The sequence below is a fragment of the Sander lucioperca genome, chromosome 14 (assembly GCF_008315115.2).
Source record: "Sander lucioperca isolate FBNREF2018 chromosome 14, SLUC_FBN_1.2, whole genome shotgun sequence".
NCBI classification, from domain to species: Eukaryota; Metazoa; Chordata; class Actinopteri; order Perciformes; family Percidae; genus Sander; species Sander lucioperca.
Genome location: NC_050186.1, coordinates 8542028 through 8565238, shown reverse-complemented (window position 1 = coordinate 8565238; position 23211 = coordinate 8542028). Strand labels below are relative to the sequence as shown.

General features: G+C 39.7%; 1 long non-coding RNA gene across 2 annotated transcripts; it reads left to right on the top strand.

The window, feature by feature from the left end:
- The first annotated feature begins 1826 nt into the window (after nt 1-1826).
- LOC116057131 lies at nt 1827-16908 on the top strand. Of its 2 annotated transcripts, none has more exons than XR_004106737.2 (2): nt 1827-2014; nt 16781-16908. It is a non-coding gene; the product is annotated as an uncharacterized LOC116057131 (long non-coding RNA). The 2 variants fall into 2 exon arrangements; XR_004106738.2 differs by lacking the exon at nt 1827-2014 and adding an exon at nt 16039-16246.
- The last annotated feature ends 6303 nt before the right edge of the window (nt 16909-23211 follow it).

Below are 23211 nucleotides of genomic sequence, written 5' to 3'. Positions count from 1 at the left end.
CAATAGCAAGCCTACCCCGAACATTATTCGTCAACAATGAATCGATTGGAAAATCTACCATTGAACTGTTAGTCTACACCTCAGTTCTCCGAACTGGCTCAAACTTTTCATCTAATAAAAGTTTAAGTCTACGGCCCATCCTGTGATCGCCTTTTTATGTCAGATTAACGGCGTTATCTTTTATTCTTTGTTTTTGTTGGTTTCTCTTTATTGTTCATGTTCTTTTCTGTATTCTTTTATTTTCTCTTATTTCCTTTTATCTTCTCCGTACTTCTTGTTTTTATTCTCTTGTTTCCCTCTTTCTTTATGTTGTTTAAACCAAATTGCCCTGGCCAGGGTTATCAACTGTTTTTTTTAATCCAATTTGCTTATTCCTTAAAATCTTTTCACATCGTCTATGTGAATATTCCTTAATCCCTTACTTTTTTCTCCCTTTTCTCCATTTCTTCATTTGAATTTCCTTTTCCTCTGTTTCTCTAGCTTCCTTAAAGTATTTGCTTTGTTTGTCTCATATTCCTTTTCCTCTGTTTCTCTAGCTTTTGTTTTCCTCTTATTTCTCATATGTTAACTCACACTTCCCCTGTCTGCGTTAATTTTAACTCAAAGAAATTTATAACGGAACTTCATCACACAGCAATCACTACACAGAATACACACAGATTCGATACGGTGCAATCCCTCATCGCACACACAGAGCCACACATGAACTGACCAGCGCCCAAATAGTGAGAAAGCTCACCTCATAGTCGACCAGTGAAGCGGGAGTCAGTCCCTGAGTGCCCATGATGAAACGATGACCTGGGAGATGCAACCGATCCCATCCTCGTCGCCAAAATTGTGGTGTCTTAAATAGTAATGCTGTGATGCTGTATGAAGAGGAATCCGCCGACACTGATCTTCAGATTCAGCATCAATTTAACAAACTCCTGCAGAAAGCTTGGAGAACGACCAACCCAAATTCTTCCAAAAGTCGTTCTGCCTTTCCTTTGTGTGAGCAACGTATATATCTTATGCATTGTATGACCTAACGTGGGAGGGTGTATGTGTTAGTATATGAACTGGCCAATCGTAGCCTGTTATCTGGCACAACTCCAAAAAAGGTATCTTCTGTCTTGGGGGAAACTCTGCTCATGTTAACAGTTTCCAGATGTTCTCAGTAAGTGTAAAGCAAAGTTCATAGGACTCCCTTATAACAAACATTTAAGCAAAGTTTATAGAAAGTTATAGAATGATCATATACTACATAGTGACGTTATTATTTCCATAAGCACCCATTCTTATAAAGATGTTACCAAATTGTCTTGATATGAGGACTTATTGTACTTACTTGGCGTTTTGTTGTACTGAAAAAGGATCTTATGTCTGTTTTTCATTTCTCTTTTATTTCATCTTGGCAAAAACAACACAAATATTTAACGTCAGATGTCTAAATATGAGTTAGGTTCATAGGTTTACCACGCGGTCATATTATAATTATAAAATGATCTTGCATCCTCCACATACATTTTTCTTCTGGGACAGAGGGTATATATTTAACTGATCAGCCACTTAACTTCATATTGAGAAAAACCCTAACCCCCTAACCCTCTAACGTTACTGTAGTGACTCTAACTACCAGTATGTTCTCTCATTCAGTCCCGTGGTCCACACAAGCAGGCAGTGGACCAAACCACTGTGAGGCAAGGGAGGGGGGACTCAAAATGTTTCTAAACTTAAAAAGTATTTTTGGGGTTTGTATTGTTTTACAACTACACAGATATTTTAACTATGCATCATTATGTTATTTACAATACACAGCATGTTTTTAATGATATTTCTAGGACGTCCTGAGGGAGGAAAGGGTTTCTGTGTCTGGTTGAGTTACAGCCCCCCCCAGAGGAGAGCAGCTGGAACAGGCTGGGTCCAGGCTCTGCTGTGATTGGCTCCTCTGATGTCTCTCATTTCTGAGAAACTACTCTGAGAAAGAGGAAGCTGAGAGACAGACTGAGTGAGCACGCTGCCTGCAGACAAAAAGGTAAGAAAGCTGATTTCAAAAATCTGACAGCCAGCAGGAAGACTTGATGTGTTCATCAGCAGAGAGGAGACAAAGAGAGAAAAGTTAATGTTAGCAGTAGCAGCAGGATCAGCCATTTTTGTGGCTGATGCAAATGTAACAAAAGGGAAATCAGAGAGTGAAAGTGTAAATAAAGTAAAACAGCTGGGGAGAGACTTCATGGAGATGGTTGAACCGCTGAAGAATGACCTGGAAGAAATAAAGACGATGTGTGAGAAGTTGGAGCAAAGATCAGCTGAACTTTTGGCTGAAATCACTCTGACAGACATGGAGGAGTTTCAGTGGACTCTTAAAGTAGTGGAGGAGTTTCAGAGGAGTCTGTCTATCCCTGGAAGAAGTGACAGAGTAATGTCTGATATGTGGAAAGTCTTCAGAGTCACAGCGACCCCTGAAGAAGACAGAAAGTTAAGAGACTCCATCATCCAGTCAGCTGATCTCTGTCAGAAAGTCATCGATGACTTGGAGAAGATGAAGGAAGAACTCAAAGACTTCACAGAACAGTGAACATACACGCTGCAGTCTGAAGAAAGGGATTGTTTAATTATGTTATTATAATTATTTCTCACTAAATCTGCAGTTTTTTTCACATTTTCCCCCCCCCCCCCCAATCTGAAATATGATTGCACCCCCCTTGTGCCCCCCCCCCCCCAATCCATTGGGCTAGAGTGCTGTCAATCTGCTGCATTTTGTGTCTGTTAGGAGGCACAAAGGCACTCTTTATGATATGCCCCCAAAACTGCTGTTTTAGCTAAGTGGGAGCTCTCGGCATTAGCTGCTGCAGCTCCGTGTTGCTAGCACTGATTCAGCTCGTTTTTCTTTCTATCGACTGTACTCACATACGTATAGCGATCAAGATTAACATAAAAATTGCCCTGAGTTCTCCTTTAAGTACGTTTTGTATAAAGTATTGTACTTTGCTACATTTTAATCACATCTGTTACAGAGTGTTCTCTAAATAATAATAAAATGTTAGATTTAGTGTGTCTTTGTGGGAGTTTTGCGTCTCTTTTTCACATTATTTTGGATCATTATTATCTCCATATCTGTGTCTGAAACGTTGAAAAAGTTATAATACTAATGTATAACTAAACACTCAAACAGCTTAACCCTCCTGTTGTCCTCGGGTCAAATTTGACCCATTTTCAACGTGACCAGGCGTCCGTAGTTTACGAGATGGGAGTGAGAACCAAACTTCCTCAACAAGTCTCTAGAAAAGTCTCTTAGTTATATTTCTTGGACCTAACCCTGATAATGTGGTGAAAACTCTGCATTTAGGTAAAGAGCATCATGCAGCTGGTGATGAAGACACTGGGCTTGTTTTATACCACGTGTGTCAAACTTGAGGCCCGCGGCCCAATTGGCTTTTTTTGGGGTTTTGATGCTGAATGATTTTACATTCATTCGTCTCAGGTGTTGCCCAAAACGACCCCATTCCCACGTTTACAAGTACTCTCACTACTTTACTTTCTTCTGACACATTTAATCCACCAATCCAGTGTAGCTTCATCTTCACAACAATCCCTAAAATATTAAACTTCTTTTAGGATCAGTTTTCAGCATTCAGCATTCTCACACTTTTTCTGCAGAAGAAGTCCTGTTGATGTTTAGTTGTACCTTATGTAGAGGAATCTAAATCTCTTTCTGATGATGTGTGTCTCTATTAATGTGTTTCTGTAGAGTCTGGTCCTGGAGTTGGATTTTATATTCATGTAGAGTCTGGTCCTGGATTAGGACTTTATATTCATGTAGAGTCTGGTCCTGGAGTTGGACTTTATATTCATGTAGTCTGGTCCTGGATTAGGACTTTATATTCATGTAGAGTCTGGTCCTGGAGTTTGACTTTATATTCATGTAGTCTGGTCCTGGAGTTGGACTTTATATTCATGTAGAGTCTGGTCCTGGATTAGGACTTTATATTCATGTAGAGTCTGGTCCTGGAGTTTGACTTTATATTCATGTAGAGTCTGGTCCTGGAGTTGGACTTTATATTCATGTAGAGTCTGGTCCTGGAGTTGGACTTTATATCATTATATTATATTCAGCTCTTATTACACTCACATCTCTGTTTTTATTCTTAGTTTAGGTTGAAGAAACCAGAGTTCTCCTTTAAATGTTGATCATAGTGACGTCCTGAGGGAGGAAAGGGTTTCTGTGTCTGGTTGAGATACAGGCCCCAGAGGAGAGCAGCTGGAACAGGCTGGGTCCAGGCTCTGCTGTGATTGGCTCCTCTGATCATGTGATATCTGAGAAACTACTCTGAGAAAGTGGAAGCTGAGAGACAGACTGAGTGAGCGTACTGCCTGCAGATAAAAAGGTAAGAAATCTGACTTTAAAAAGCTGACAGCCAGCAGGAAGACTTAGAGAGGTCTGCTGTCAGTCCACATCATCAGAATAGGATTTAAAGTCAAACTATTCATTCTGCGCAACAATATATACATATATATATATAAAATAAAAAAATCGGACACTTTTGACCAGTGCTTGAAGTGGGAAAATAAGGTGCCGGTACTGTCTTGCATTGACAAATCATTATGACATTTGAGATTTCTACAGTAAAAAACAAAACTTGGAGATATTGCTAGTACAACAACAATTTATTGTTATTTATTAACAACATAAATGTATGTATTTATTTAAACAAGTCGTCTGTGTGTGTGTGTGTGTGTGTGTGGTGTGTGTGTGTGTGTGTGTGTGTGTGTGTGTGTGTGTGTGTGTGTGTGTGTTGTGTGTGTGTGTGTGTGTGTGTGTGTGTGTGTGTTGTGTTGTGTTGTGTGTGTGTGTGTTGTGTTGTGTTGTGTGTGTGTGTTGTGTGTGTTGTGTGTGTGTGTGTGTGTGTGTTGTGTTGTGTTGTGTGTGTGTTGTGTTGTGTTGTGTGTGTGTGTTGTGTGTGTGTGTGTGTGTGTGTGTGTGTGTGTGTTGTGTTGTGTTGTGTGTGTGTGTTGTGTGTGTTGTGTGTGTGTGTGTGTGTGTGTGTGTGTGTGTGTGTGTGTGTGTGTGTGTGTGTGTGTTGTGTGTGTGTGTGTGTGTGTGTGTGTGTGTGTGTGTGTGTGTGAAGGGGGCAGAGGAGAAATAGAGAGAGGAAGCAGATGTGTAGATGCGACCGGAGCAGAGTTGGTGAATAAGTTTAAATGTTGTACCAGTGTGTTCGGTGTCTGAAACAAACTCCACACACTTGTTTTTAGTTTCTGTGTTTTCAGCAGTGATAAATCTGTTAGGTCAGGCTGCAGGCATCACACAGCTTTTCCCAACTAGCGTCCGTGGCTAAGCGAACTTCTGATAGGGTGGGCCGACTGCTTGCCTTTGCGTGATTTGTCAAGATCCGAGGTAAATCACGTAGTGCCCTCTGGGGAGTGTAGTTTATGTAACGTTAGGGTCAATCTCTCTAAAACTGACGCTTTCTCTGTCAGTGGTAGAGTACCGGCAACATGTGAGAAGTAGCGGTACGCAAGAAAAAGTGCAGGTACGCTTAAGAGTAAAATGTAGAAGTGCCGGTACTGCGTACCGGTGAGTACCGGCCCCCTTCGAGCACTGCTTTTGACTTTTTCTGACAGTTTTGAGTCTTTTTCGACCCTTTTTAGGAAGATCAAGGTTGGTTAGAAGAAGTGAAGTTAATGACTTCATATCCTGCTGATAGACGTCCTGTTTTCTCTCTAAAGATCTTTGAGACGACACGCTGTGACTGAAACTCTAGTTAGAAACAGGAACTTAAAGCAGAAGACTTCTGTTACATCTTTTCCTTCTCTTTTTGATGAAAAAGATGCAGTCTGTCCTGACTGTTTCTGGGCTGGTCCCAGTAGAGTAGAAGGCTCTCTCTGGGTCGAAGCACTAACAGAGAAAAAGACAGTAAATTAATGCAGCAAGTACATATTACATTATTTTTAACAGCCCTTTGTTACATAAAAATAACAGTAATTGTATTATGTATTTGTTACATAAAACTAGTTTTCCTTTTCCAGACGCTCAGAGCTATTTGTCAACAGTTAAATTCCAGAGTAAATGTCCTGGGGACATTGTCTCAGGGTGGACATGAAAAGTAATCACTTCTGTTTCTCTGCTGTTATAAATACATCGGGAGGATGCAGTAATGATGTTGTGAGATGTCATGTAGCAATAATAATGAAGCAAGATGTTCCAGACCGCATCTTGCCACATAAAATCTTGCAAATGTTGACTATAAGATGTTTTCTATGAACCACCAGAATAATATGAAGAGAAGAGGAAGAAATGATGTATGCAACACAAAGTTAGGAAACTGGATGCAGCGTTTATCTGGTGCTGCTGTTTTTGGGGGTTGTGTGTTTTTCTTTTTGCATCGTTTGTGTATCTTTTGTGTTGTGTGTATTTGGTTATGTTGTGTGTATATGGTTGTGTTGTGTGTATATAGTTGTGTTGTGTGTATATAGTTGTGTTGTGTGTATTTGGTTGTGTTGTGTGTATATAGTTGTGTTGTGTGTATATAGTTGTGTGTATATAGTTGTGTTGTGTGTATATAGTTGTGTTGTGTGTATATAGTTGTGTTGTGTGTATATGGTTGTGTTGTGTGTATATGGTTGTGTTGTGTGTATATAGTTGTGTTGTGTGTATATGGTTGTGTTGTGTATATATAGTTGTGTTGTGTGTATTTGGTTGTGTTGTGTGTATACAGTTGTTGTGTGTATATGGTTGTGTTGTGTATATATGGTTGTGTTGTGTGTATATGCAGTGTGTGTATTCTGATGATGTGTGTCTCTTCCTGTCTCCAGAACCTTTCTGATCTCATCAGATCACAGTTTGATTTAAAGTCAGCTTCTTCATCACTCTGAAGAGGAGATCTCAACTCTTCAGGAGGACCAGGAGACCTGGAGATGGGGGTTTCAGAGTTAACACCAACAACAAGACAGAGCATAGACCTCTGTTCTCATCTGTCTGAATTAATGGACAAACTTACAAAGCTTGCAGCTTCATTCATCAGAGAGTTTGACAACAGAGAACAGAAGATGAGACAGATTATTACAGAGTTTAGGGAGATCCCTGATGAAGTCAGAGAGATGCAGGAGAAAACAGATAAAGGCAGAAGAGTAGGAGCTGGTGCACTAGTAGTCTCAGCCATTGGGATGCCGATTGGCTTATTTGCAGGGAGAGCAGCAGTAGCAGAAGCGGCAGGAGGTGCAGGAGTAGCATCAGCATTAATAGCAACATTATGTCCAAGGGCAGCAGCAGCAGCAGCAGCATCAGTAATCACAACGGTAGGAACAATAGGAGCAACAATAGCAGCAGGATCAGCCATTTTAGTTGCTGGTGCAAATGTAACAAAAGGGAGAGCAGAGAGTGGACGTGTGAATAAAGTAAAACAGCTGGGGAAAGACTTCTTGGAGATTGTTGAACCGCTGAAGAAGGACCTGGAAGAAATAATGAGGACGTGTGAGAAGTTGGAGCAAAGATCAGCTGAACGTCAGGCTGGAAACACTCTGATAGACATGTTGGAGTTTCAGTTGATAGTGTCTGAACTGGGAAGAAGTAACGGAGTATTGTCTGCTATGTGGAACATCTTCAGACCTACAGCGTCCCCTGAAGAAGACAGAAAGTTAAGAGACTCCATCATCCAGTCAGCTGATCTCTGTCAGAAAGTCATCGATGACTTGAAGAAGATGAAGGAAGAACTCAAAGACTTCACAGAACAGTGAACATACACACTGCAGTCTGAAAAAAGGTTAAATTATGTTATTATAATTATTTCTCACTAAATCTGCAGTTTGTTGACACTTCAAATTGTGGCCCCAGATGATCCTCTGATCCTGTTTATCTGAAGAAACTCCTCCGTGTTATTAATATGACATTTACTTTCTCTGAACATGTATAGCTTGTTTTTGCTCACGGATCGCTTCCTCTAACAAACTGAAGTGTAATGTTATGAGGTGACGGTTTGTTTTTTTGGCCGTCGCAGGGGTCAAAACATAACTAGCCTCCGTCCTAATAACCAGACTCCATAGTGGGCTGTATGAATGAACGGTGGGCTGCAAGAAAACATAAACACTGTAAATTAAGAGTGGGCTGTGAGTGCAGGCCGCCTAGGGACAGCAGATATATTTCAACCCTTAAATAAATGATTGCACCATCTTAAATCAATGTGATGCTCTGAACTGTGCTAATGTTGAGTTTAAAAAAGTTGAAAACTGTGCTGATTGTTGATATCTATGTACTTTGATGTTTTAATGTATTCACAGTGTACGCTGCAGCTGGGTTAGGTGGAAGGATTGTATCAATACTGTTAGACCCAATCAATATCTTTCTGTTTCATACTGATTACTAAGTTTCTCCAGATAATTAGATCATGTCGGTCTTTTTTCCAAATGGTCAAGGGGCAGCCCTTCTTTTGTCACACGGCAGGAAGAAACCTTCTGTCTATCGGTCTTGGAGCTGACCCCTGCTGTCGTGCCAACTAGATTAGAACAAAAAAATGTTTATTTCTGTAGCTTGAAAAGCATAAAATAAAATAAATAAATAAACATTTACGCTGTTAAACATGATGTTTCCTCATCTTGTTAATCAGTTTGTTCAGAGGATGTTACAGAACTGAACTCAGACACAAATATTCTGCTCAACTTTCACACTTCAGCCATGAAATCTAATGGACTTTCATTTGATGTATATTATAATCAATATATGTGATTATATATGATATACCCTGGTGTCTTCATGTGTATTCATGCCTAATGACCAGTTATAATATTTCAGAAGACCCTGGCCATGTGGAAACATGTTGATCATTTCATGTTGTACTTTTATTTTTTTATTTTGAGTGATTCAATGTATTTACAATATATATTGGGACCAGAGGGTAGTGTGAGTGGTGACTGGTAGCTGGAGAGGTACCAGTCATCCTCCTGGAAACTACCTAACTGATCGCTGGGCTGTGCATGATAATCCATATTAATGCATGTCTATATCTTTCTCTTTGTGTGGAAATGAAGCTAAATAACAACAATGTAAAAAAATAAAAATTCTCCCAGGGGACTTATAACTTCCTCATTATATTCTGTTGTTCCTCATGAAATCACACCCTGACTGATGCAGTTTTCTGTCAAATATTAATAAAATGTCTGCTTGAAATGAGTTTTCTCAGAGTGTCTTCACTGGATCATCAGCAGCTTTTTGAGTCTGTTGAACTTTCTGCTCAACTTTCTTCAATAAATGACTATTTGTCTTTGTTATACCATTTTATTTTATAGACTTAGTCCTTGCCTCACTAGAAACATCATATATATTCACATACATACATAACAAGATAGAATTAATGTTGTGAATATGTTGATGTGTTGAACCATTGAATGTGAATCAGTCTAATAAAGTTGAGGTCAAACCCAATCAAAGTTGTGATGTTTAGTATTTGATATCAAACATTGTTGATATCAATAATTGGAGGACGTAGAGACAGAAACTCACCACCTTTTGGTCATGTTTCCTTTCATGTTTCAGTTGGACCTCAAGACATGATCAGCCAATCAGAAAACACTCCTATTATTATTATTATAAATACAGAAGATAATCAGTTTGGGAGTCTGATAACTGACCATGTGAAACTAAGTTTATTATCCAATCAGAAAGAGGATCTGAACATTTTTTATTTGGGGACTCCTTTTGTCTCAGTGAGTTTCTCTGGTTCTATTTAGTATTTTATTGGTTGTTATGATGATTATGTTTCATAGTTTTAAACTGGGTAGTTATTAAAAAGTGTCCTAAAGTCAATAAAGTTTAGATTTGAAGGAGAAGATCAACCAGCAGTGATGTTTCCTGTTGACCAGCAGGTGGTGAAAGAAACTAACTGGAGCTGAAACAGCCACTGGAGCTGGAAATTATACATCCTTTATAGTTTACATAGTTTAATAACATGGAAATATCATCACTGTCAAATATCAATCTAAGCAGCTGTTAATAAACTGTCATATCATCTACCTCATAAAGACACCACTTACATTAATCATCCCATATTTATTCCAGCAGCCTTTGCACTCGGCACTATTGTCTTACTCTTAACAAAGTCCATTGTTGTTGTTGTTTAATATATATAGTTATATTTATATCTTTATATTTTTAATATATAGAGTATTGTCTAACTCTTGACCCGTGTGTTTTCTTCAGATCAAATTTGACCCGTTTTCTAAATATCTAAATCAGAAATCTGGATTTCTCTTTAACTACCTAGTTTTAATTACCCCAAAATAACACGGATGATTCTTTACAAGTACAACAGAAGATCAGATCTCTACTCTCATTACATTTTGTTTTATTAAATGTTTTGAAACAGTATCCTGACTGAACGTTGACATATACAAGTCTGTGATTATTCTTCCTTTATATATTATAATATTAGTCTAAATAATTCATCATTTCTGCTTTTATAAAATCAAGAATTAGGTAATTTTCTATAAATGAGGTTTACTGACCATGAATTCCAAAACTAAGTGTAAAACTTGGTAATAAGTTATTTAGTGGTGTTTATACATGGCAGAGATAAGAAGAGTTAAAGTCAAAGAAAGCTCCAGAAGTCTCGAAAAAAGAGAGAAAAACGTCAGAGAAAGTGTTGATTATTTTGACCGGGAGGACCAGCGTCCATGGTGGAATGGAAGACAACACGATGTACATTGTTGTTGTTGTTTAATAGTTATATTTATATATTTATGTCAGGGACAAAGCAATGAGGAGAACAGGAGTTTTCATTGAAAGAGGTTTTTTATTAACCTTAAAAAATGCTAAACAATATAAACCAAGAACTTAATATCTGGGCCTTTTAAAAGATGTCAACAAAATATAACTATACTCAAAATATCAACAACAAAACAGGATGTGAACTAAACAAACTGACCTGACTGAATCAGACACAAGGGGACATATATACTGGTTTGGACAAACCAAAGGACACAGAAGGGGACACAGAGACGGACATGAACCAAACCTAACGCCCCCCCCCCCCCAACATGGCAGCTCATGGTATGTCTGGATTGGCAGCCTCAGGATTTAACAGTCCTTCACCTTTGGCCTGGCCTTTTCTCCACCAGGAAGGACCGGCCCTCCAGCATGGTAACAAAGAACAAAACATGATGATTAATAGAACACAACAATGATTATTTAACCCTACAATTTAAAATGTCTGCTCTCCATTTAAACAGTGTAAGGCTCAAAGTAAATAAATATGTAGATTATAAATCATATTAACAGTGTTTAGACTACTTTAGTGATCATGAATAGTTTGGGGTGTGTCTGACTGTAAAGTTAACCTGTGGACTAAACAGAATAGGGGACATTGTGGACAATATTACCATTGCTGGCTGTTGTTACCATGTGGAGCTGTTGGCCATCACACTGTAAAAAGTAGTTAAATGTTGGTCTGTCTTTGTTCATCTTAGCTGTGTGTCTGGTTCTGGATGTAGGTTACATTGACAGCAACCAAAAACCAGACTCAGATTTCCTCTTGGCCATCACTCTGTAAAAAGCCATTAACCCTCCTGTTGTCCTCGGGTCAAATTTGACCCATTTTCAAAAAGTTTCTATATCAGAAATTTGGGTTTTCTTTCAACCAAATTTTCAGAAAAATAATAACGTATAATACGTCGTTGTTATACAAGCTGGACACTTCATACTTTATATTGTAGCAAGGTGTCATTTCTTCAGTGTTGTCCCATTCAAAGATATAATGAAATATTTACTAACATGTGAGGGGTGTACTCACTTTTGTGAGATACTGTGTATATATATATATATATATATATATATATATATATATATATATATATATATATATATATATATATATATATATGTGTCCAATAGGAGCTTGAATGTTAATGAGATTGTCCTCATCACCAGTAGGAGGCAGCAGTGCTCTATCAGTGTCTAGTCTGCCAGGAAGAAGAGAAGAAGAAGGACAGGTGAGCTTTCCAGACCAGGTGGAGGTCTGACTGTTGTCTGATCACGTAGCAGATCAAGGTAACAAGGTGAGTCAGCAGTTTGGTGGTGTTGGGATTGAGGTTGAGTGATGTCATGATGTCTGTAGCAGCCATTTTGGTTCATGGTTGTGTTTGTTTGGTTTTTAATGTCCCGCCTCTGTGTGTGTGTGTGTGTGTGTGTGTGTGTGTGTGTGTGTGTGTGTGTGTGTGTGTGTGTGTGTGTGTGTGTGTGTCTCTGTGTGTGTGTGTGTGTGTGTGTGTGTGTGTGTGTGTGTGTGTGTGTGTGTGTGTGTTGTCTCTCTACCCTAACCCTAAACCCTAACCCTATATTTTAAGGTCTAAACCGTGACACAACAGACTACCACAGATGAAGACATCATGAGGACAGACTGTCCACACCAGTTCTAATCTGGACAGGCCTCCTGTAGTTGAGCGGTGTCTGGAACACAGGGAGGACTTGGAACAACCAGCCTGGAGTCCTGGACTTCCAGATCCTCAGGCCTGGCTGACATAAGATGGTTCTAGCTATCTAGCGCTGTTAACAGACATCCATGTTGGTCAGGTGGTAAGTCAGATGTTTATTATATTATTATATTAAGATGACATCAGACCAGACATGTTTTTATAGAGTAATGATGGTAAAAATAGAATCAATGATCATTTTACTTAGAATACTGTAATTAAAATATGAGGAATCAAATCAGATTTGACATACAACAATATCATAGATGGCTGAAATTAGCGGTCTATTTCCAACATAAACCTGATTCAGTGTGTCCTCCGTTCACGACCAAATCAAACTGGTTCCTACTGACGGCACATTACCTCCTGAGGTCACATCTGCTATTAACTCTGATCTTCAGCATTTCCATAATAAGTTTAGAATTGGCTGGATGAAAACAAATTAGAGTCACTATGAATCTGAATCACTTATTTCATTATGTAATAATAAACAAATTGTTATCAAGCCAGCAGACAAAGGAACTGCAGTTATCATGTTGGACAGAGAACAATATTTGTGGGAAGGTTACAGACAATTGAATGACACATCTTGTTACTCTAAACTCAAAAATTCTATTTATAAGGATACTGTGCCACTGGTCGATAAGATTATACTATCATTATATAATAAAACTATTTATTAATAATAAAAAACATATTTACAGGGTAACACTGAACCCAGACCGAGGCTATTCTATATGCTACCTTAAATTCACAGAGCCAGCACGGCTTGGAGTAAGCCAGGAGAAATACCAGCTGGTAGACCCATAGTTTCTGACTGCAGCAGGGAGACTTACTTTATGGCTCAGTTTATTCATTTTTATCTGAATCCTCTCTCAAAGAAACACACAGTTATATCAAAGACACGTATGAATTTGTGGACAAAGTTAAGAAGATTGTCATTGCTGTCAACTCATTCCTGTTCACGATGGATGTGGAGTCTCTGTACATGAATATAGACATCAGAGAAGGTTGGAATACCATTCAAAATATATTACTTTAAATACGCAGATATTAAAAGACCAGACAAGGAAATGTTACAATTATTAGAAATTAATCTGACCAGGAATGACTTTGAGTTCAACAATCAATATTTTCTACAAATTAAAGGGACAGCTATGGGCAACAAATTAGCACCTGCTTATGTTAATATTTATATGGCTGGATGGGAAACTACGGTCCTGGCCGCCTGTCCAAAAAATCCTCTCCACTACTACAGATTTTTAGATGATATTTGGGGGATCTGGCCGCACTCGAGAGAGGATTTCGATTCATATTTGATCACTTTAAATAACCACAATCCATCTATCAAGTTCAAAGCTGATTTCAGCCTGACCTCTGTGGATTTTTTAGTTAGACCACATTTAAGGTCCCTGACTTTAAGGAGAATGGTAGACTGGACATTAAGGGTTCTTTCAAAGAGACACTCACTCTCTACTGTATAAATCCAGTTTTCACCACAAGCATACTTTTGCAGGTTTAGTTAAATCTCAGTTACTTTATTTCCACAGAATCTGCACTAGACAGCAGGACATCAGAGAAGCCTCCAGTTGTTAGCTGTTCTCTCCACTAGGGGGTAGACCAGGACTTTACTACTCAGAGTACTCAGGACCTTCCAGCAGACTAAACCTCTTAATGTCAGTCCCCTATTACCAGTCATCACCACATATTCTCCAGCAACAGTACAGCTGGTTAAAGTCATTAAAAATAATTTCAACCATTTTTTTGACCAGGCTCAGCTGTTGAAGGATTTTAGAATTATTACTGCATTTAGAAAGAACTAAAATGTGCAGGATGTTTTAATGAAAGGTAAATTAAAACCAGTTTCTGACCCTAGACCTGTTTGGCACGGGGAATTTTTTAAGCAACAATATTGGGTGCGTAACCAAGACAACCATAATGTTTATTTAACACAGAGAAATTGTAATGTCCACTCTAAGAATTGTGTTTATCTGATCAGATGTAAACAGTGTGGAATACAATATGTGGTCCAAACAGGAAATACTATACTTATACCAGGTTTACACTACATAGGTATAACATTTGTAGAAAGAAAGGCACACATTCCTTTGGTTAATCACTTTATTGAACATGACTGGGCACAATTAACTCATAAAAAAAATCATAATGAAATAAACACGACAGACAGACAGACAGACAGACAGACAGACAGACAGACAGACAGAGTAAATGTCTGTGTCTGCACATACAAAGAAAAGAAAGAAAGAAACCTCTTCATAATGTGGCAGAGGAGCTTCAATAAAACTGGACGATAGCACACAGCTAACAGGCTACGATAGCTTCCTCCATGTTGGACTCTCTGGCTCTTTAACCAATCAAATGTCAGCTCTGTTGGGACGGGTTGTTATTGGTCGACGGCTCACAAAGTTTAACTGCAGCCAAATGTAACGGGGTGATTTATGAATTGATTTTAAATGAATGTTTGTATATCTTTACTCTCTAAATCTGTCTGTGTGGTGGTGTTACAGGGTAAATGAAGGTGCTAATCTTTCATTAATTTCAGAGTTTGACAGGTCATATTTGGGCTGTTTCAAACCTACAAACATGAATTTAAAGCCTCCATAAAATAACTTCAGTGTCTCAGTCCAACAGTGAGTGAGATTAAATATTAAACCAACAGTCAAACACATCAAATATCAGATTTTCTTGTGTCAGATACTGAAAACAGAACATGTCATTAAACTGAAATACAGATTTTAATCCTGAAACTAATCCTCCGTTACGTGATACCAGTAGTTGATCTACAGCTAATGTTTCTGTGGGAACGAGGCCTGCAGCTGCATCCTGCAGCTTCATCCTGCAGCTTCATCCTGCAGCTTCATCCTGCAGCTTCATCCTGCAGCTTCAGCTTCCATCAGTATTATATAATATAAGTTAAATATTAAGTAGTCAATGTGAGCACAACTGTCCTGATATGATCTGGATGTGCAAAGATCAGAGTTGTAAAATATGAAAGCACAGTTGAAATGTAACTAAGTACATTTACTCCAGTACTGTACTTGAGTCTTTTTTTATGCCACTTTCTACTTCTACTCCGCTACATCTCAGAGAGAAATATTGTACTTCAGTTACTCCACTACATTCATCTGTTCCAGCTTTAGTTACTAGTTACTTTAGTTACTCCACTACATTCATCTGTTACAGCTTTAGTTACTAGTTACTTTAGTTACTCCACTACATTCATCTGTTACAGCTTTAGTTACTAGTTACTTTAGTTACTCCACTACATTCATCTGTTCCAGCTTTAGTTACTAGTTACTTTAGTTACTAGTTACTTTAGTTACTCCGCTACATTCATCTGTTACAGCTTTAGTTACTAGTTACTTTAGTTACTAGTTACTTTAGTTACTCCACTACATTCATCTGTTCCAGCTTTAGTTACTAGTTACTTTACACATTCAGATTACTGCTCACTAAACATGTAGTTTATAAATCTGATGCCAACCTGACGTTGACTTCACTTCTAATCTTTTATATTTTGAACTCTTGTTTCTGCAGCAACAGAACTGAGAACTTTATTGTTCTTTATCTTTCTCTGAACCTTCAGGAGACTTTTATAGTCCTCACAGGTGAGACGCTGCTGCAGTCTGATTGGTTGCTCTGGTCATGTGATTTCAGAGAAATAACTCAGGTGGACGGACGCTGATCAGACAGACTGAGAGAGGACGTGTGGAGGTGAAGACTGAGAGAGGACGTGTGGAGGTGAAGACTGAGAGCTCAGAGCTGCTGTACCTGCATCAACAAACAGGTAAGAACCTCTAAACCTCTTGATGAAGATGTGACTGTCATCAGAAGACTAAATATATATTCAGTGATGTGATGATGTAACAATCGTAGCTGATCTTAGATGTTCAGTATTTGTTCACGTTGACCCAACCCAGTTTCTAAAGAAGAGGCTGGAAACTCTCCACATATCACAAACACTATATTAGTTTATGAAGGATTATATATGAACCGTGTTACATATTTAAGACTTTCCTGAGACTGTAAGACATGAACTACCTTTCCTCTCTCTGGATGAACCAGGATCAGGTCTGATCAGAGTTAATCAACATCAATTTACAGCTTCAATAAAATAATTCTCAGTCCAGGAGTCCAAAGTTAAATATTAAACCGACCATCCCACACATCAAATATCGTATTACATACAGAACCGCCATCACAGACTGTTGATAACTTCATTGTTCTTTATCTCCATGAAACCCTCAGTGAATAGTTAATCAGTTACTTTGGGCGAGACGCTGCTGCAGTTTGATAGGTTTCTCTGGTCATGTGATTTCAGAGGAACAACTCAGAGACTGAGTTGAGACTGAGAGAGGACGTGTGGAGGTGAAGACTGAGAGAGGACGTGTGGAGGTGAAGACTGAGAGAGGACGTGTGGAGGTGAAGACTGAGAGAGGACGTGTGGAGGTGAAGACTGAGAGAGGACGTGTGGAGGTGAAGACTGAGAGAGGACGTGTGGAGGTGAAGACTGAGAGCTCAGAGCTGCTGTACCTGCATCAACTAACAGGTAAGAACCACTAAACCACATGTGTCAAACTCAAGGCCCGTGGGCCAAATATGGCCCCCTGCAGATTTTGATCTGGCCCGCATGTCAATTAAGGGTCACAATAAATTTTGGCCCACCAAGTTCTTGTCCCTTTTTCTATGATGGCTGAGGAAATTTTTTGGGACTTTATGTGGACCAAACTGTAAGTGATAAGACTATGTGAGACATGCAATAATACAGTCAAAGATGTTTGACGTTTTCGATAAATAAATAAAAGCATGTCAATAAACTCCACATGATGAACAGCTGACTATGGTCAGAAGACTAAATCTACACTACTGGTCAAATTTTTAGAACACCCCAATTTTTCCAGGTTTTTATTGAAATTCATGCAGTTCAATGTCTTATTGTACTCTGAATGAAAGAATAGAATAAATAAATAATTGAATTTAAAAAAGAAATCATGGAATCAATTTATAAACCAACATGTATTCTACATTTTTGACTCATCAAAGTAGCCCCCTTTGGCAGATATAACAGCTGAACACACTCGTGGCATTCTTTCTACAATGGAAATCAAATATTCTTCAGAAGGTTCTTCCCAACTCTGTTGCAGAAGTTCCCATAAATGTGTGACATTTGTAGGTTACTTAGCTTTCACTTTTCTGTCCAGTTCATCCCAAACCAGCTCAGTGGGGTTGAAGTCTGGTGACTGTGCTGGCCACTCCATGTTTTTAAGCTTACCATCTTGTTCTTTTTTGCTGAGGTAGTTCTGGCGTAGCTCGGACTTATGTTTTGGGTCATTATCTTGCTGTAGGATGAACCCCTGACCATACCAGAGGGTACTGCATGGTGCTGCAAAATGCTGTGGTAGCCATTTTGGTTCAGGGTGCCTTTCACTCTGTACAAATCACTGACCCTGGATCCAGCAAAACAGCCCCAGATCATCATGCTTCCTCCTCCATGTTTGACAGTTGATGTCACACACTGAGGAACCATCCTTTCACCTACTCGACGGCGTACAAAAATCCTGCGTGATGAACCGAAGATTTCAAATTTTGATTCATCAGTCCATAGCACCTTCTTCCAGTCTCCAGTAGTCCATTGACGATGTTTCTTGGCCCAGGCAAGCCTCTTTTTCTTATTCTGACGTCTTAGCAATGGCTTTCTTGCTGCAACTCGACCTATCAAACCTGCAGCTTGAAGTCTTCTCTCTACAGTTGAACCTGAGACTTGCTTATTACGACCACTATTAAGCTGTGCGTGAAGCTGTTGTCCTGTGAGCCGCCTATCACGCAAGCTGTTGACTCTCAGAAACTTGTCTTCTGATTCTGTTGTGGCTTTGGATCTGCCAGACCTCTTCCTATCAGAGTTTCCTCCAGTTTCTAAGTGCCTCTTGATGGTGAATACTGTACTCACTGACACCTTGACTTTCTTCGCAATTTCTCTGTAGGAAAGACCAACATTTTTAAGTGTTATGATGGTCTGTCTCTCTTCCATTGTTAATTGCCTTTTTCCTGCCATTTTTATAGCAACACACTACTTTCTGCAGTACAATACTGTTCAAATAATGCTCATGAGGGTACCACAGTGTGTTCCAACAATACTTTTATACAAACAGAGGGGGTTGTAAGTAATCAGGACCAGTTGGAACACCTGTGGGAATTGGTAGCACCAACTTTCAAAGCTTGATCAACCTCCATTGCTGCAGAACAGCTTTACGTTGTTAACCCATTTCTTGTTCTCCGAAAAAAGGCCTTTTTGTAAAATACTGAAATGTACATTATTTTTCAGTTTTGGGTAACCTCAGGGCTGGACTGGGACAATAAATTTAGCCCTGGCATTTTTGGCCCAGGCGGCCCACACTAGAGCTGAAGATCTTTGCCCGACGGGTTCTGTCGGGTTCGGTCTTAATTTCTATCATGTTACACGGGCTCGGGCCGGGCTCTACCTGCTTGTTGTCGTTATGACGTGAGGCGCGCACACACACACACACACACACACACACACACACACACACACACACACACACACACACACACACACACAGCCTCCCTCCCTTCCTTACCATGTCGTCATCTACTCTCTCTTCCATCTTTTCCTCTCTCGCTCCCCTGGCCCTGTCATGGTCACTCTCCTCCTCGGCTTCTTCCCTGTCATGATGTTGTTTCTGCTTCTCTGTATAGCCAGCCACCTCTCCTCCTCCTCTACTTCAGGTAATGCTGATGTTGAAGCAGCTACTACAGCCCCAAACATGAGGAATCCGCCTGTAGATTCTTAATCTTTTTCTTCCTGTAATTTCTCGGCACCTCCCTTGTGCTTTGGTGGTCGTTTGTCCATTTTAACGTGACTGCTAAACTTCCAGCATAACTATTACAGCTCGTGTCTCAGGACCGGGAGGGGAAGGGGGTTCCTGGATTTGGTTGGGTCAGGCCAGTGCCAATAAAGAAAATTAACCAATGGGCCGCTGTGAGTTCTTTATGGGCCGGTGCGGCCAAAAAAATAAATAAAATAAGGCCTATTTATATCGGCGATTCGGCCCAAAAGTGCGTCAGCCCACCGGGAAAATGCCCAGTATGTCAGAACAGTCCAGCCCTGCTTCACTGGATCATCAGCAGCTTTTTGAGTCTGTTGAACTTTCTGCTCAACTTTCTTCAATAAATGACAATTTGTCTTTGTTATACCATTTTTATTTCATAGACTTACTCGCCTCGCTAGAAACACTCATCTATATCCACATACATACATTTATAAGATAGAGTTTACACTGGAAATTAATGTTCTGAATATGTTGATGTGTTGAAACATTGAATGTGAGTCAGTCTAATAAAGTTGAGGTCAAACCCAATCAAACTTGTGATGTTTAGTATTTGATATCAAACATTGTTGATATCAATAATTGGAGGACGTAGAGACAGAAACTCACCACCTTTTGGTCATGTTTCCTTTCATGTTTCAGTTGGACCTCAAGACATGATCAGCCAATCAGAAAACACTCCTATTATTATTATTATAAATACAGAAGATAATCAGTTTGGGAGTCTGATAACTGACGATTTTATTGGTTGTTATGCTGATTATGTTTCATAGTTTTAAACTTTATTAACCCTCATGTTGTCCTCGGAGAAAATTGACCCATTAAAAAAAAAAAAATTATATCAGAAATATGGGACGCCGAAAATGTCTAAAAAAGTGACTAAACATTGGGAAAAGCGTAAATGTTTGTGTGAAAAAAGCAACAAAAACAATGATAAAAATGTCAAAAACTAACAAAAAAACGGAGGGAAAACTTGACAAAAGCTATACAAATGTAAAAAGAAACCAATAACTGTGAAAATAGCAAAAAAAATGTTGAGAAGGGACAACAAGGGAGGTGTTTTCATGGTCAAAAGGAAGACAAGGGTTAAAAAGTGTCCTGAAGTCAATAAAGTTTTGATTTGAAGGAGAAGATCAACCAGCAGTGATGTTTCCTGTTGACCAGCAGGTGGTGAAAGAAACTAACTGGAGCTGAAACAGCCACTGGAGCTGGAAATTATACATCCTTTATAGTTTAGTCACATCTGTTACAGACTGTTCCCTAAATAATAATAAAATGTTACATTTAATCTGTCTTTGTGGGAGTTTTGCGTCTCTTTTTCACATTATTTTGGATCATTATTATCTCCATATCTGTGTCTGAAACGTTGGAAAAGTTATAATAATAATATGTAACTAAACACTCAAACAGCTTAACCCTCCTGTTGTCCTCGGGTCAAATTTGACCCATTTTCAACGTGACCAGGCGTCCGTAGTTTACGAGATGGGAGTGAGAACCAAACTTCCTCAACAAGTCTCTAGAAAAGTCTCTTAGTTATATTTGTTGGACCTAACCCTTATAATGTGGTGAAAACTCTGCATTTAGATAAAGAGCATCATGCAGCTGGTGATGAAGACACTGGGCTTGTTTTATACCACGTGTGTCAAACTGGAGGCCCGCGGGCCCAATCCGTGCCCTCACCGATTTTAATCCGGCCCACATATCAGTTTAGATTCACATTAGATTTTAGACCACCTGGTTGTGCGCCAAAACTAAAAAGACGGGAAAGTGTTTTTCAAACTGTGATTACAAGTAAAGCACTATAAGTCCATATTTATAATGTTTTAGTGAAAAACATAAACATCAATCATCTGTTTAGTGATGAAAAGTGACTGCTGGGTTGACAGAGGTGTGTGTGTGTGTGTGTGTGTGTGTGTGTGTGTGTGTGTGTGTGTGTGTGTGTGTGTGTGTGTGTGTGTGTGTGTGTGTGTGTGTTTAAATGGGCAGAAAGTATTATAAAATGGAAATACTCGACTAAAGTAAAGTAGCTCAGGTAAGATGTTGTAGTCTGTAGACGGTCCCTAAGGTGGTGTAGTCTGTAGACGGTCCCTAAGGTGGTGTAGTTTGTAGACGGTCCCTAAGGTGTTGTAGTTTGTCGACGGTCCCTAAGGTGTTGTAGTTTGTCGACGGTCCCTAAGGTGTTGTAGTTTGTCAACGGTCCCTAAGGTGTTGTAGCTTGTAGACGGTCCCTAAGGTGTTGTAGTTTGTCGACGGTCCCTAAGGTGTTGTAGTTTGTCGACGGTCCCTAAGGTGTTGTAGTTTGTCAACGGTCCCTAAGGTGTTGTAGCTTGTAGACGGTCCCTAAGGTGTTGTAGCTTGTAGACGGTCCCTAAGGTGTTGTAGCTTGTAGACGGTCCCTAAGGTGTTGTAGCTTGTAGACGGTCCCTAAGGTGTTGTAGTTTGTCGACGGTCCCTAAGGTGTTGTAGTTTGTAGACGGTCCCTAAGGTGTTGTAGCTTGTAGACGGTCCCTAAGGTGTTGTAGCTTATAGACGGTCCCTAAGGTGTTGTAGTTTGTAGACGGTCCCTAAGGTGTTGTAGTTTGTCGACGGTCCCTAAGGTGTTGTAGTTTGTCGACGGTCCCTAAGGTGTTGTAGCTTATAGACGGTCCCTAAGGTGGTGTAGCTTGTAGACGGTCCCTAAGGTGTTGTAGCTTGTAGACGGTCCCTAAGGTGTTGTAGTTTGTCGACGGTCCCTAAGGTGTTGTAGTTTGTCGACGGTCCCTAAGGTGTTGTAGCTTGTAGACGGTCCCTAAGGTGTTGTAGCTTGTAGACGGTCCCTAAGGTGTTGTAGCTTGTAGACGGTCCCTAAGGTGTTGTAGTTTGTAGACGGTCCCTAAGGTGTTGTAGCTTGTAGACGGTCCCTAAGGTGTTGTAGCTTATAGACGGTCCCTAAGGTGTTGTAGTTTGTAGACGGTCCCTAAGGTGTTGTAGCTTGTAGACGGTCCCTAAGGTGTTGTAGTTTGTAGACGGTCCCTAAGGTGTTGTAGTGTGTAGACGGTCCCTAAGGTGTTGTAGTGTGTAGACGGTCCCTAAGGTGTTGGAGCTTGTAGACGGTCCCTAAGGTGATGTAGTCTGTAGACGGTCCCTAAGGTGTTGGAGCTTGTAGACGGTCCCTAAGGTGTTGTAGTCTGTAGACGGTCCCTAAGGTGTTGGAGCTTGTAGACGGTCCCTAAGGTGTTGTAGCTTGTAGACGGTCCCTAAGGTGTTGTAGCTTGTAGACGGTCCCTAAGGTGTTGTAGTTTGTGTGTGTGTGTGTGTGTGTGTGTGTGTGTGTCTGTGTGTGTGTGTGTGTGTGTGTCTGTGTCTGTGTGTGTGTGTGTGTGTGTGTGTGTGTGTGTGTGTGTGTGTCTGTGGTGTCTTAAATAGTAATGCTGTGATGCTGTATGAAGAGGAATCCGCCGACACTGATCTTGATTATAAAAAGGTTTATTACAAACAAAGATTCAGCATCAATTTTACAAACTCCTGCAGAGAGCTTGGAGAACGACCAACCCAAATTCTTCCAAAAGTCGTTCTGCCTTTTCTTTGTGTGAACAACGTATATATCCTATGCATTGTATCAACATAGGACGTGATATGTGTGAGTATATGATTGGATGGATAACTGACCAATCAATGCCTGTTATCTGGCACAACTCCAAAAAAGGTCTCTTCTGTCTTGGGGGAACCTCTGCTCATGTTAACAGTTTCCAGATGTTCTTAGTGAATGTAGAGTAAAGTTCATAGGACTCCTTTATAACAAACCTTTAAGACAAAGTGTATAGAATGTCAATATACCACATTTCCCCCCTTCGAGACTTAATAAAGTCTCAAAAAACAAGAAGAGTAGGAATAACATTTCTCATTATAAAATGTTCCTTATAATATA